The sequence below is a fragment of the Miniopterus schreibersii genome, assembly GCF_964146895.1.
Source record: "Miniopterus schreibersii genome assembly, chromosome: 1".
Classification (NCBI taxonomy): Eukaryota; Metazoa; Chordata; class Mammalia; order Chiroptera; family Miniopteridae; genus Miniopterus; species Miniopterus schreibersii.
Window position 1 is genome coordinate 93,233,894 of NC_138101.1, and position 14,587 is coordinate 93,248,480.

General features: G+C 35.8%; 1 protein-coding gene and 1 pseudogene across 14 annotated transcripts in view; both read left to right on the top strand.

Moving 5' to 3' along the window:
• The window catches only part of LRFN5 (leucine rich repeat and fibronectin type III domain containing 5), a 275,105-nt gene that overhangs the window by 37,561 nt on the left and 222,957 nt on the right, over positions 1-14,587 (top strand). The window lies entirely within an intron of this gene.
• On the top strand, positions 2,078-2,812 carry LOC308555704 (small ribosomal subunit protein eS1 pseudogene; annotated as a pseudogene). Its single transcript has one exon. The product of its transcript is annotated as a small ribosomal subunit protein eS1 pseudogene (transcript).

Consider the following 14,587-nt stretch of genomic DNA (forward strand, 5'->3'; position numbering starts at 1 on the left):
TCACTTCCCTCTGTAATTCCCCCCCCCCCATAAAGCTTTCTTTGGTGATGTATAGGTAATACAGGAAGTCTGCTGACTAATTATACCCTGATGAGCTTGCAACCTCATTTTACTTTGGGCTAACTTTGTTTTTTCTTTCGTGTTAGTGCATCTTCAAATTTCTTAGAAAATTAGTGAATATTTATTGAGCAACTGTGCTGTGTAAGATAGTTCTCACTGCTATTAGGGGGATCTCTTTCCTCACAAAGCATCTTTGATACTGGTCATGGGCCCCAAGACAATTTCTGGAGCCATCTTCTGGTGGGCAAGTATGATTGAGAGGCTTCCTGATAGCTCTCAAGTCTAGATTGATTTCAAGTTGGTTCAAGGCAGAACCTGTGTTGTCCCATCTTCAGCATATGTGAATTGATGAGGGTACTCAGAGAATAGTAAGCAGTCCTTTGGTTTCCCAGGAATCTGTGATAAACTAGGAGAAATAACTGGACAGGTGAATTTGGTGAAAGCTTTTTGAAGAGCAAATGTTTATACTATGTTTTTATCAGTATACATTCATATATGCACCTGGACATTAGCTCAAATATTATTTTAGAAATTGACTACTACCTTCTTTGAGCCCTGGCTCATCAAGTTCCTCTGGTGCTTAGACTGCTGTTGGTTTTATAACCACTCTCCCCTTTTATCATTATGATTTATGTATTTGGATGAGATGCAGAGATTTTGATTATACATATCTAAAATACTTTCAGTTATCACCAATCACAAAATATGCCTGGCCTAGGTACCTAGATTATGGCTCAGGCCCCTGACCATAGCTTATCTAGGAATGCCAATTGGTTATCAAGTGTTAGGAAAAGGAATTTCAACATTATTATATAAATGCTTTATGTTGTGGAAGAATGCAGTCAAGAAGTAACATGACTAGCAATTTCATATATGTAGCAATATAAAGGAGTGAGAAGTGTGTACATCAGGAGACTTTTGCAGTAGGCATGAGCAGAAGATGAAAGGCCACATAGAAGTACAATCCACAAGAAGTAGAGAAGAGTAGGGAGGGATTAGTTGGAGGTGATCCTATGGTTTTTGTTTGATTAAATAATGGAAAAATTATGACTGTAATAAGAGTAAGAAAGCGTGGAGGATGCGGCTTGTTGGGAAGAGGGTGAGTTTGTCCAATAGGTTTGGACATGTTGATTTGAGTTGCAAGTAGGGTAAAAGTAGGGATTCAAAATTTAAAACAGAAGTAATAAGAGAGGCCAAAACTGGAACAAAACATTTGGGCTTATTCAGAGAAATTTTTGAAGTGATTGGGTGGATGAGATTATCAATTGGGAACAAACTGAAGGGAGTGGAGAGAGGTGGTAGGAAGAGTGATGACAAATTTTAAGTAACAGGAGGAACAATGTCTGGACTCAGGTAATTCAAGAAGAGTAAAAATTATATAGGCAGATAGAGTGAATACAATAATAACTAATAAGGATAATTACTAAGAAAAAATGTGCTGTTTAGTATTTGAGATAACATATCTCTATATAAACCCATATGAATATCTACATCTGTAGCTTTCTATACCTTTTCATATAATATCATATTTTAAAAAATATATGAGTACACTTTTTAAGGTACTATACAAGCTACATTAGCTTCATGCTTAGTGGGGAATCAGCAAATGTATTATTATTACAATTGACTAATACAGTAATTCTTTTCATTATCAATACTATTTAACAACATTATGGAATGAAAATTACCATTATTATTTAATATTATTCTTGAGTTATTCAGGAAAAAATAGATGTTAGAAATGAAGAGTTATATTTATTATTTGCAGATTATTTTCTTAATACAGAAATTTCCTAAATCAGTAAATATAGCAGAAATCCTGGAAATTCATTATTACCATCATAATATAAATATATACAATGAAGTTGCTTACTTTTAAATATCAGCAGTTGGAAATAAAATACTTGCATTGTCTAATAGTCACAGAATCATAATATATTCAAGGATAAGCTTAACAACACAAGAGTTTTGTAAATAAAATGATAAGAATTTGTCTTTTGACCCTCCGAGTAGCACCATGGCAGGCGGCAAGAACAAGCACTTTACGAAAGACAGCAAAAAGGGAGCCAAGAAGAAAGTGGCTGATCCATTTTCTAAGGAAGCTTGATGTGATGTGAAAGCACCGTGTTCAATATTGGAAATGCACTAGTCACAAGAACTCAAGGAACCAAAATCGCAACTGATCTCAAGGGTCATGTTTTTGAAGTGAGCCTAGCTGACTTGCAGAATGATGAAGTTGCATTTAGAAAATTCAAGCTAATCACTGAGGATGTTCAGGGCAAAAAGTGCTGACTAATTTCCATGGCATGGATCTTACCATTGACAAAATGTTAAAAAATGTTCCATGGTCAAAAAATGGCAGAGCGTGATTATAGCTCATGTTGATGTCAACACTATCCATGGTTATGATGGTTATTTGCTTTGTCTATTCTGTGTTGGTTTTACTAAAAAATGCAACAATCAAATTGAGAGGACCTCTTATGCTCATCATCAGCAGCTCCACCAAATCTGAAAGAAGATGGAAATCATGACCCTAGAGGTGCAGACAAATGACTTGAAAGAAGTAGTCAATAAACTAATTCCAAATAGCACTGGAAAAGACATAGAAAAGGCTTGCCAATCTATTTATCTGCCCTATGTCTTTGCTAGAAATGTCAAAGTGCTGAAGAAGCCCAAATTTGATTTCAGAAAACTCATGGAGCTTCCTGGTGAGAGTAAAGCGACTGAGGATGAGACAGGTGGTAAAGTTTAATGAACTGATGGATGTGAGCACAGTCCAAAAATCTGTTTAAAATTAATGAATTATTATTAATATAAAACTTGCTTTGTCAAATTCTAACATGTAATGAAAATATTGGTAAAATGACAGAAAAGGAATTTAATAAAACTAAAATGTTATTAGAGAAATAAGCAAAAGCAAATATTGCTATTTACTTTTGAGGCTAGAATTTTTAGTAAATTATTGACTAATAATAATTATTATTTTAGTAAATAATATTGAGATAATTTTGTCTATAAAATATACTTAAGATTTTTACTCATCACCATAGATCAGAATCAACACCCAAGTATTAAATATTTAGCTATTAAAATACCAGAATAAAATGAGGTGAATAAATTTTACTTTTGTAGTGTTCAAAGGCAAGATTTCACTATGTAAACTTTTTTTGATAAGAAGAAACAAAAAGTTAATAAATGATATACCGGTAAAAGATTTGCAATGTAGATGAGCGACAAAGGTGTAATATATCCAAGATATAAGTAGAAATATCACAGCATGAAAAAGACCAGGGATGATTAGGTGATTTATAATAGGCAAAGTGGTCAAATTAAATTAAAGTGATGATATAACCAAATTCATTATCAATGAAAGATGTGCCCCAGTGGTGTAAATCTGTGAGCAGATGGGAATTTACATGAACTCTTTGTTGGAGGTTAAATGATAACCTTTCAAAGGCAACCTGATAGTATGTATATAATTTGAAGATTAGCAGACCTTTTAGTCCAGAAAATCCACACTGAGAAATACTTCTTAAGGAAATAATTAAAAACTTATATATACAGAGTGTCCCAAAAACGTATACACAATTTAACAGTTGATAGCTCGATTGATGTTTCTTTCTTTTCAGCCAGACTAAGCTTTGAACAAAGAAAATTCATCCTAAAATGCTACTGGAAGTTTGAAAACACAAAGTACAATCACTTCCTTTATAGTTGTTCAAAGTATTCCATTGTATATATAGGATATCCCCAAAAATGTATGCACACTTTAACAGCTGATAACTTATTTAATTTTCACTCCTTTTCAGGTTTGACTGATTTGAAATAATAGGTGAAGCCAGATTAAGCTTTGAACAGAGAAAGTTTATCCACTAGGCTTTTTTATGGGGATACATAAAAGATAGTTTATGGTACAAAACCAGCAACAGTTAAGGAATTGAAGGTGCACAGATACAGAACAAAATGATTCTTGATGTTTGTGATTCCGTTGCCTGGTGTTATTAGCAGTGCCTGGACCAGAATGGTCATCAGTTTGAAAACAGGCATTGACAAAAAATATGTATATATTCATTTCCGTAGATTCTTTTAAATTTTGAAAATGAACTGTATGTTAATAAACACTAACTTTATGTTACATTTGGCAGGGGGACATCCTATGTATGGATTTACAAAATACTTTTAAAACAAAACCAGAAAAACATTTTAAAGTATATGGTTAAGTTAAAGTATATTGCAGCACACACACAAACACATTAGAATATGATACGTCCATCAAATACTTAAATCAAGATGTTCATAATATGCTCTTAAGTGGATATTATAGGGTACACATATAATACAATTTAATTAATAAAAGACAGAGAGAAGGGGAGATATATAATTTTAATATTTAGTGGCTGGAATGATATACCCCCAAATATTACAAAAATATACTGGACCTATAAATTATTTTCATTTTTTTGTTATACCTTTTATACATAAAATAAAGGATTCAAAAGATAAGGCTATATATAAGTATTGTCTCATTTATTTAACATGAGGACAGCAAATGCATTCTGTGCGCAGCTCGTGGAAAGAGCAAATTGTGCACATTATTTGCTATCACAGCACTCTTGTAAATCCTCAACAACCACAACCAATTTGAGTTCCTTAGTAGAAACTTCTAATGAATATTCGGGTTATGCTACAATAACGCGGAATCACATAGTTGACTTGAGATAGTAATTCTCTTAACCCAAACTCTGGGATTTTCTGTGGCAAAGACTAAATCTCAAGAGTAGAGCACTCTCAAGTTGTGTTTTTGAGAGGTTACCTGAGAAAATCGGTGACGTGAGCTGAAAAGATACTTTAAATGACAATCAGCCAGCTGTAATACAAAAAGATAATTAGAAGAACAAGATTAAATTTTGACATTTATACTCACACAACGACCTTGAAATGGAAAAAGGAAATCTGTATTAGCCTTCCACATCTCCTAGCAAGTAGGTGTAGTGCAGGCAACTCATTTCATGATTCTGTATCCCCATGAAGGTATGTATCTGAGCAGCCTGGGAAATGGTGCTAGAACACACCATCCTTTAGAGAATAAAAACAGATATCAAAGTACTATCGTGTATGAAGCTTAACATTTTTTTGTAAAATAGTTAATTTTTAAAAAAAGTATAACTGAACCACAAATACTACTAAGCAAAGCATAATTTATTAGCTGGTTGCTTTTCTTAGCTGTCAGTTAGTTTGCTAGAGCTGCTACAACAAACTACCACAGACATGGTGACTTGAACAACAGAAATATGCTTGGTCACAGTTCTAGAGGCTAGAATTCAGGGTTGGTTTCTTCTGAGGCCTTTCTCCTTGGCTTGTAGATAATGTCTTCCCCTCTAAACGTCTTCACATGTGTGTTCCTGTCCTAATCTCCTCTTATAAAGACACCAGTCATATTCGATTAAGGCTCACTCTAATAGTCTCATTTTAATTTTATTGCCTCTTACTGTCTCCAAATACAGGCACATTCTCAGGTAGCAGGGATTAGCATTTAAACATACAGACTTGGGGGGAATACAACTAAATTGAAATAATGACTGACTGACTCTATAAATGAAAGAATGAATCTTTACATTGTTCTAATTGTTTTGTTAATGTATTCAATTAAGAAATATGCAGAAAAACATTAAAATGGTGTAACTTTTCTGGAAATGGAAGATCAAAATATTTTTCATGTCACATTTTCGTGTAGCATGTTTACAAAGTTATGTCATTACTATGATATTCCTAGAGGTGCAGGATCATAAAAGTAAGTAAAGATTCTGGAGAAAGACCTCTTAGGTTTTATGATATGTGATTATTGTTAAATCTATGAATCAGTTAACAAGTAATTATATAGTGGGCCAGGCTCTGTTCTATTTACTTTCGGTAACAATAAGCAAAAGAAACAGAGCCTCTGTTTTCAGAGAGTTCACACTCAAATGGGGAGGAGAATAAATGTGCAAGCCAATAAGTAAAATAAGTTTAGGAATTTTATATGCTACCAGGAGAGAATAAAATAAGAAAATATGGTAGGGCGGATAGGTACTGGTATATACTATGGTCAGGGAAGGACTCTGCTGAGATGACATTTGAGTTATGACCTTACTGATGAAAAGGGCTCTCTAAGCAGAGAAATAGCAGGAGCAAATTCTCTTTGAATGAAATGGGTTAAATCTTCATGGATTTAAAGGGCAGAAGTAGGTAGGCGATTGTTACTAAAATGAACAAAGAAAGTGGAGGGAAGGATTGTGTTCAGAGAGAGAGGCCTTCAGATTATAGACAGATTGGGGATTGCAGTAAAAAGTTTAGATTTTAAGTATAATTGTATTCCTTTGAAGATTTGAGGCAGGAGAGTAACTAGGCCTCATAAACACTCAAGAAAGATCACTTGCTTGGAAGACAGGCAAGAGGAGGAGGAGGGAGACCTGTAGAATTGTTGCTACAGTGGTACATGCGCAAGGGGAAGGAAGGTGGACTTGAGAAGGGTTGGGGAAGTAGAAATGGGGAGAAGTCACCAAATTTGAGAAATATTTTGGAGATGTAGCTGACAGGAGTGATAGGTGGATTGAGTGTGTAGTGTAACAAGAAACAACCCAACATGGCTCTTAACATTTTTTGTTTTGTTTCTGTTGTGCGAAAGGTGATATCATTTACTGGGCAGGGGGGATATTTGCAGGAAAAACAACATGTTCTCTTTTGTAGAGGGAAATCTGAAATGGAGAAGATGATAGGTAATTGGATATAAGTCTTATTTTCAGGGAAGAGTGCCCCCTAGGCAAGACATATAAGTTTGAGAGTTTTCAGCATGTACTTGGTATTTGAAGCTGTGGGGAGCCAGATGAGGTTACACTGGTTGAGTGCAGAAAGAGAAAAGGGATTCTAGGACAGTGCTACAGATTTTTCAGGTTTGGAGGAGATGGAGGACCTAGTAAGAATAATAGTTCACAAAGTAAAAGAAACTGAAGAGTATAGGGCCTGGGAAACCTAGACACATATTCAGGAAAAAGGAATAACCTATTGTGTCAAAAGCTACTGGATGGTTGAATAAAATGAGAACAGATAATCATCCACTTTAATATAAGTTTTTGGTGTTCTCATTAAAAGCCATTTCATTGAAATGATAATTAAAGCACTGTTGAGTACATTTAATGAAAAGTAAAAGGTGAAGAAATAGATATAGACAGAAGAGAGTCAAAAGGAAAACAGAAAAAATATGAAATTAAAAAGTATTAAAACACTAAAAAAGGTTATAACATCATATTATTATGCCCTTTAGGGGAGAAAATGTTTTTTTTTTCCAAATCAAGACAAAATAAATTTGACTCTAATTACAATAAAAAGAAAACAAAAACATCAATAAATACATGTTTAATTGTTAGGAAAATGCAGATCGAAACTACTTTCCCACACCCACTTTTACAAGAATATCCATATCGCAAAAAGCCCCAAATTAGAAACAATCCAAATGTCTATCAACTGATGAACGAATGTAAAGAGCACCCTGGCTGGTGTGGCTCAGTTGGTTGAGGGTGTTTCCATGCACTGAGAGGTTGCCAGTTCTATTCCCTGTCTGGGCATATGCCTGGGTTTCTGGCTCAGTCTCCAGTGGGAGGCAGCTGATTGATGTGTCTCTCATGGATGTTTCTCTCTCTTTCCCTCTCCCCTCCTCTCTCTCTAAAAATCAATAAATCATTTTTAAAGAAAACATAAAATACATAGATAATCCAAATGTACCAAATTCCAATAATCTTTAATAACTAATAAGGTGTTGGCATCAATTTAAACCGACAATTGAACAATTCAATAATATTTTCAAAGAACAGCACAAACTTTTTCATATTTTGGATTAACTTTTATAAATTTTTGTTTCTCTTAACATGTTTCTGTATTTTAAGGTACACATCTATTGAGAGAGTGAGAATACTAATTATAATTCATCAATTCTAAATCTTTTTTAAAATTTATTTTATTTCTGAGAGTGTTACAGACATTCCCCACTCCCCCCCGCCCATCTTCCACCCCACCCCAATCTTCACCTGTCCATGGGCTGTTCATATATGCTTATAAATTCCTTGGTTAATCTTCAGGCCATCTCTCCTCTATAGGGATAATATCGTAAGTTTTAACTTAGTCTCACAATACATTTGATCAACTACCTCTGTAAAGTCATAAATTTCATTAGCTTCCACAGTATTTAATGTATCTATGATTTCTGTATTTTACCACACAGTAGTATCATGGGTATATGATATAAATCAGACATAATTACATATAATTCTTTGTCCTTTCCAACAAAATCTACTTTTTCTTATAGAAGTATAGGTTAGTGATCATTTCACTGTTATTTCTGGATTCCAAACTTCTTAAAAACACAGCCAAATTCTTTTTTTCTAGTTACATGGTTTGAGTGATAGGGTTTCCCAGTTAGATGTGTTCCACAACTGGTTCAATCTGTTCTCCATGGGGAGCCCTCTAGTCCTATTTAAATTTTTTTCAATACCCATGAGTTACATTATAGAAAAGGAATGGTTAGCTCTCAGATATGGCACCAAAAAAAACCCCCCAAAAAACCTTTTCATTGATCTGCTGGCACATTAAAGTACTATTTGTATATATTTAATGATAACTCACTCCCCTTTCCCCAGGCAAAAAAGAAAAAATGGAAGGTAAAGAAGTGGATGCAGACGTGGTAGGCACCTTGGACAAATTTTGCTACAGTAGAGAAATGGGAATCCACTGAAAACATATGTGATTCTAGAGAATTTAAGCTTATGGGGATGTGTCTGTTGCTTAAATTAGGTGATATTAGTTGGTTTGTTGAAATGAATTATTCAGTAAAGAAGGAACTGATAATGCTAGAGACAGAGAAAGGAATACTTCAGGAAGCAATTCCTTGAGTACTCAAGAGGGGATGGGATCCAGGACATGGACAGAGAGGTTGGCCTTAGATATGAGAAGCAGCACTCCTTCCATGGTAACTTGATGGAAGGCAGATTATGGAGACACAGATGTGGGTGAATTGGAAGAACTAGTGGTGGGCAAATAAAATAATCTTTATTTTATTGCATTCTCTTTATGAATTATCAGTGATGTCATCAGCTGAGGATGATGACATGAAAAGGTGTAGGGAACTTGAGGAACAGAAGGCATTGTGAAATAGTCATGTTGAAGAGAGGTAAGCGAATTTACTGCCCTAGTGGTAGTAGGGCAGCCTGGCATTGTTAGATTCCTTCAACTGTATGGTCATAAACTTGTGGCTGGTACTGCTGAGTGAACCAGCAGTGTTCAGCTGCTGAGTTCAGCTTTTTTCTTTTATTATTGAGTTGTAACTTACATAACATTATATTAGTTTCAGATATATAATGCAGTGACTTGATATTTGTATATATTGCAAAATGATTACTACAATAAGTCCAGCTAACATCCTTCAGCATACACAGATACAGTTTTTTTCCCCCTGGGAATGAGGACATTCAAAATCCACTTTTGAATATGCAACACAGTGTTATTAATTATAGTCATGCCGTACATTATTTCCCCATGACTTATTCATTTTATAACTGAAAATATATGCCTTTTGATCGCTTTTACTCATTCACCCACCCCTATACCCCGCCGCAGGCAACCACCAATATGCTCTCTATATCTATGAGCTGTTTGTTGTTTTGTTTTTTAAGATTCTATTTATAAGTGAGATCATACAGTATTTATCTTTTTCTGTCTGACTTATTTCACTTAGCATAATTCCACTAAGGCCCATCTGTGTTGTCAAAAATGACAAAATTTTATTCTGTTTTTTAGCTGATAGACAGGGTGGGGCAAAATAGGTTTGCAGTGGTTCTTATGGCAAATAATACAACACTTAATAAATAATAATACAAGAATAAACTCTGAGTTTTTCATACAACTTTAAACCTACTTTTGCCCTACCCTGTGTGTGTGTATTTTTAAAAAAATATGTCTTTATTGATTTCAGAGAGAGGAAAGGAGAGGTAGTAAGATAGAAGCATCAATGATGAAAGAGAGTCATTGGTCGGCTACCTCCTGCACGTCCCCTACAGAGGATTGAGCCCGAAACCCAGGCACATGCCTTGCCCGGGAATCAAACCAAGATCTCCTGGGTCATAGGTTGATGCTTAACCACTGAGCCATGCCAGCTGAGCTATTTCATTTTCTTAACCCATTTATCTGTTAATGGACACTTAGGTTGCTTCCATTTGCCTATTGTAAATAATTCTGCAATGAACATGGGAATTCAGATACCTTTTCTAGATACTATCTTTGTTCCTCCGGATGAACACCCAGCATTGGAATTACTAGATTATGTGGTCATTCTATTTTTAATTTTTTTAGGAACCTCCATACTGTTTTCCATAGTGGCTGCACCAGTTTACATTACCACAAAGGTTCCCTTGCCTCACATTCTCACTAATACTTGTTATTTCTTGTCTTTTTGATAATAGCCATTCTAACAGGTATAAGATGATATCTCATTGTGGTTTTGATTTCCAGTTCCCTGATAATTAGTGATATTGAGCACGTTTTCATGTGTCTGTTGCCCATCTGTATGTCTTCTTTGGAAAAGTGCCTATTCAGATCCTCTGCCCATTTTTTAATCCATTTTTTATTTATTTTTGCTATTGAGTTGTATGAATTCTTTATATACAGGGTGGGGCAAAAGTAGGTTTACACTTGTTCCTATGGAAAATAATATAATAATAATAATACAAGAATAAACTGTGTTTTATGTACTCACAACTGTAAACCTACCTTTGCCCCACCCTGTATTTTTGGATATTAACTTCTTATCAGATATATGATTTGCAAATATTTTCTCCAATTGGGTAGGCTGCTTTTCATTTTGTTGGTGGTTTCCTTTGCTGTACAGAAGCTTTTTATTTTGATGTTGTTCCACTTGTTTATTTTTCCTTTTATTTCCTTTGCTTTTGTTGTCAAATCCAAAAAATCATTGCTAAGAGCAGTATCAAGTAGCTTATTGCATTTGCTTTCGTCTAGGGGTTTTATGATTTCTGGTCTTGCATTCAAGTCATTAATCTATTTTAAGATAATTTTTGTGTATGGTGTAAGTTAGTGGCCCAGTTGCCTTCTCTTGCATATGTCTGATGGGTTGAGTTTCTACAAGGAATACACAGTAACAAAGAGAGTCAAGATGTGTGCAGGCAGGTAATACTGCTGAACTGTTGAATCTTGGCTGAGCAACAGGGATATGAAGATATGAAGGAGGTGATAAGTAGTGAAAATCTGATGTGGCAGAGGAGAGGCCTCAGTGATATCAGAAAATAGTTGGAATTTTAGAATAAGTGACCTGGAAGGATTAGATCTGGAAGTCAGATAGGAGGTACAGTTGTCAAGGATGACAGGGTCTATTGTATGACCGTGTGCTTGTGTCACTAAGGCAAGGTGGAAATAAAGATCATTGAACCCAAAGATGTCATGGATGTGAGAGGCCACAGTGTCCATTTTTTATGTAGCTAAGAATGATGAGAGCATCAGTTGTGAATTGGGAGACGGTAAACTAGGAAGCAAAATAATTACTGAGTGAGGAATGTGTTGAGAATGTGAGAAGGTGAGGACAATTAGAAAGGATATGGAGTAGAGAAGTCTGATGACATGCATTTCAAAAGAGCTGACGTTTTAAAAGAGGGAGGAGAGAGTTTAAAAATACCAAGGAGGAGCAAAGAGGACACTTATTCTACTTATGTGGTTTTCTTACTTCCTCTACTTTGATGTATGGGAGAAAAATAAATAAATAGCCTCTTCTTAAGAAGGTGGCAGGAGTAGTATGTCTTCAAGAAGACCTAGGTGTTAGATAATAAGTAGAAATAAGTTGAATGAGAAAACTTGGGATATCAGAGAGCAAGTTTTATTTTATTTATTTTATTATTTTTTTAATCCTCACCAGAGGATATTTTTTCCATTACTTTTTCCGAGAGAGTGGAAGGGAGAGAGAGAAACATGGATGTGAAAGAGACACATCAATTGGTTGCCTCCTGCACTCACCGTGATAGGGGCCGATCCTGCAAGGGAGGCACATGCTCTTGGCTGGAATCGAACCCGGGACCTTTCAGTTCACGAGCCAACACTCTAACCACTGAGAAAACTGGCTAGGGTGAGAGCAAGTTTTAAAGGGAATATTAATAAGGCTTGTGAGGGAAAGGCTGGAGGGTACTTGAATATAAGAATTAGTGTTTTTATAATGGATAATCTGGGAGACTGAGACTTCTGGTGGTGACTGAGATGCATGAGGAATAGTAAGTAGTAAGGCAAACTGGTAATATTTCTGGTCCTTAGGGCTGGACCTTATTGAAGATATTAAGGCAGCTATCTCCCTTGTGGCTGGTGAAATTTTGTCAAGGGGGGACAGACTTACAATGAACCATCAGCGTGTTTGCTTGTGATCTTGAGAGAATGAATACCTTGAAAAGGAGGTAATTAAAAAAGGGCTAGAATATGGGAGAAGAGGCTGGAAGGAGGAGGGCTCTGGATTTTTCTGTGGCTGGAGGTGTCATAAAATCATTGTAAAACATAGGCCAGTCAAGGTGTCCGTACTAGCCTGGATTGTTTAGGTCAGCTAGGCCAACCTCTCTCTAGTGAGCCTTCCTATATTACAGGGGTTGGAACACTAAAGGCTACATTACCCAGGCAAATTTCAACATGGTTTCTATATGTGTTTTAATATTTATTTTTATTCATTTATTTATCTTTTTAAATTTACTGGGGTAACATTAGTTAATATGATCATATAGGTTTCAGGTGTGGATTTGTATGTTACAAGATCTGAATATTGCAGTGTGCCCATCACCCAAAGTCAAATCTCCCATCACCATATATTAGGACCCCCAGTCCCTTCCCTCTGGCAACCACCACACTGCTGTTTGGTCCACGAGTTTCAGTTTTATATCCTGCATATGAGTGAAATCGTGTGTTAGATTCTGTCAGTCAGATGCATTTGGGTGAGATTTGAATTTGGAACTGAGTTATGGAGAAAAAGGTGTAGGGAATAAGGCCATCGTCATTCTGCTGGTGTAGATGCTGACATTGACAAAACACTTTGGGAGCTGGCAATTCTAACCTTTAGCAGTGGATTTCTTGATAGTAAATGGAGCAGCAGTTCCTTTGGTGCTCAAGTATGAGGCATACTTTTTTGAAAGCCTAGCCTAGAATCTCTTTCTTGGGCCCTTCTAGTGATTCTGTAAGCCATTTTATATCCTATAATAAATGTCCTTTCCCAAACTGTTAGAGTGGATTATTTCCTCCACAACTTACACCAAACCTTTCTACTCTGAAAGCTACCCCTTCCCAACCTGAGGTTGGGCACCCAGTCTAGTACATATATTGGCTTGGGGGGTTAAAACATATTAGCTATGATCATGAAATTTTCTCTCTTAGAATTTCATGTTATTTTATTATATTTTTAGAAATAAAATAAGAACCAGTCAATTATAAGAAGTAATAGATGTTCCTTTTAGAAAGTGAGCTTCATTCACTAGATTGAATTGAGAGAAGAGAGATACAGGCATACCTGATTTTATTGCACTTTGCTTTATTGTGCCTCACAGATGTGATTTCTACATATTGAAGGCAAGATCTTCCACCAGCAAAGATTAGACTTGCTTTATTGTGGTGGTCTGGAACTGAACCTGCAATATCTCTGAGTTATGCCTATAATCTTGAGCTGACTTGTAGTGTGTGTGTGTATGCGCGCACGTATGTATTAGAAATATTACTGGCTAGCTTAGAAATGCCATAAAATGACTCTTGATATCACACTGTTTTCCTAGAATCAGAAATTACCCTCACCACAGACTATTGATTGTTTTCTCCTATGCTCCTTTCTGTTTTCAAGTAGACAGAAATATTACTTCAAATAACAGTCGCTCGTTAATTTCTGAGATATTTATTATATGCCTGTGTGTTAGGCACTAAGCTAGGTGTTGGGGGATACAGCTCAGGAAAAAATAGACAGCATAAATCTTCAGTCACTACAAAGGGTAGATGTAAACTAAAAATGCTCATTAAATATGATTAGTATTATGGACAGGGAAGACTTGGTATTAGGAAGCAAATCTAGTAGGGAGACCTAAGCTAGCGTACGTAGGTGGTGCTTCTTAGAAAAGTTTGCTGTCAGTTGATTTCTACATGTAATAGTGAACTTAACAATGCATGTACTTGGTAACAAAGGCAAATCTTAAAAGCTTAACATAACAAAAATGCATCTCTTGGTCTCATAAAGTCAAATGGGTGTTTATTGGGTGGCTCTCCCTCAGTGTTGACCCACATGTCCTTTCCCCACTCTGGTTGCTCCTTAGTTCTCTAGGGTCTCCTCAGATTCCCCTGATGCATCAACAGCATTCAGCTGCCCAAAGAACAGAGCCAATTTGAGGAGGATTGTGTATCTCATCCTTAATTATTTCATCCTGGAAGGGATTACTCACATTCCATAGAGAACAGTCTGATGGACCCACCAAGATACAAGGGTGGG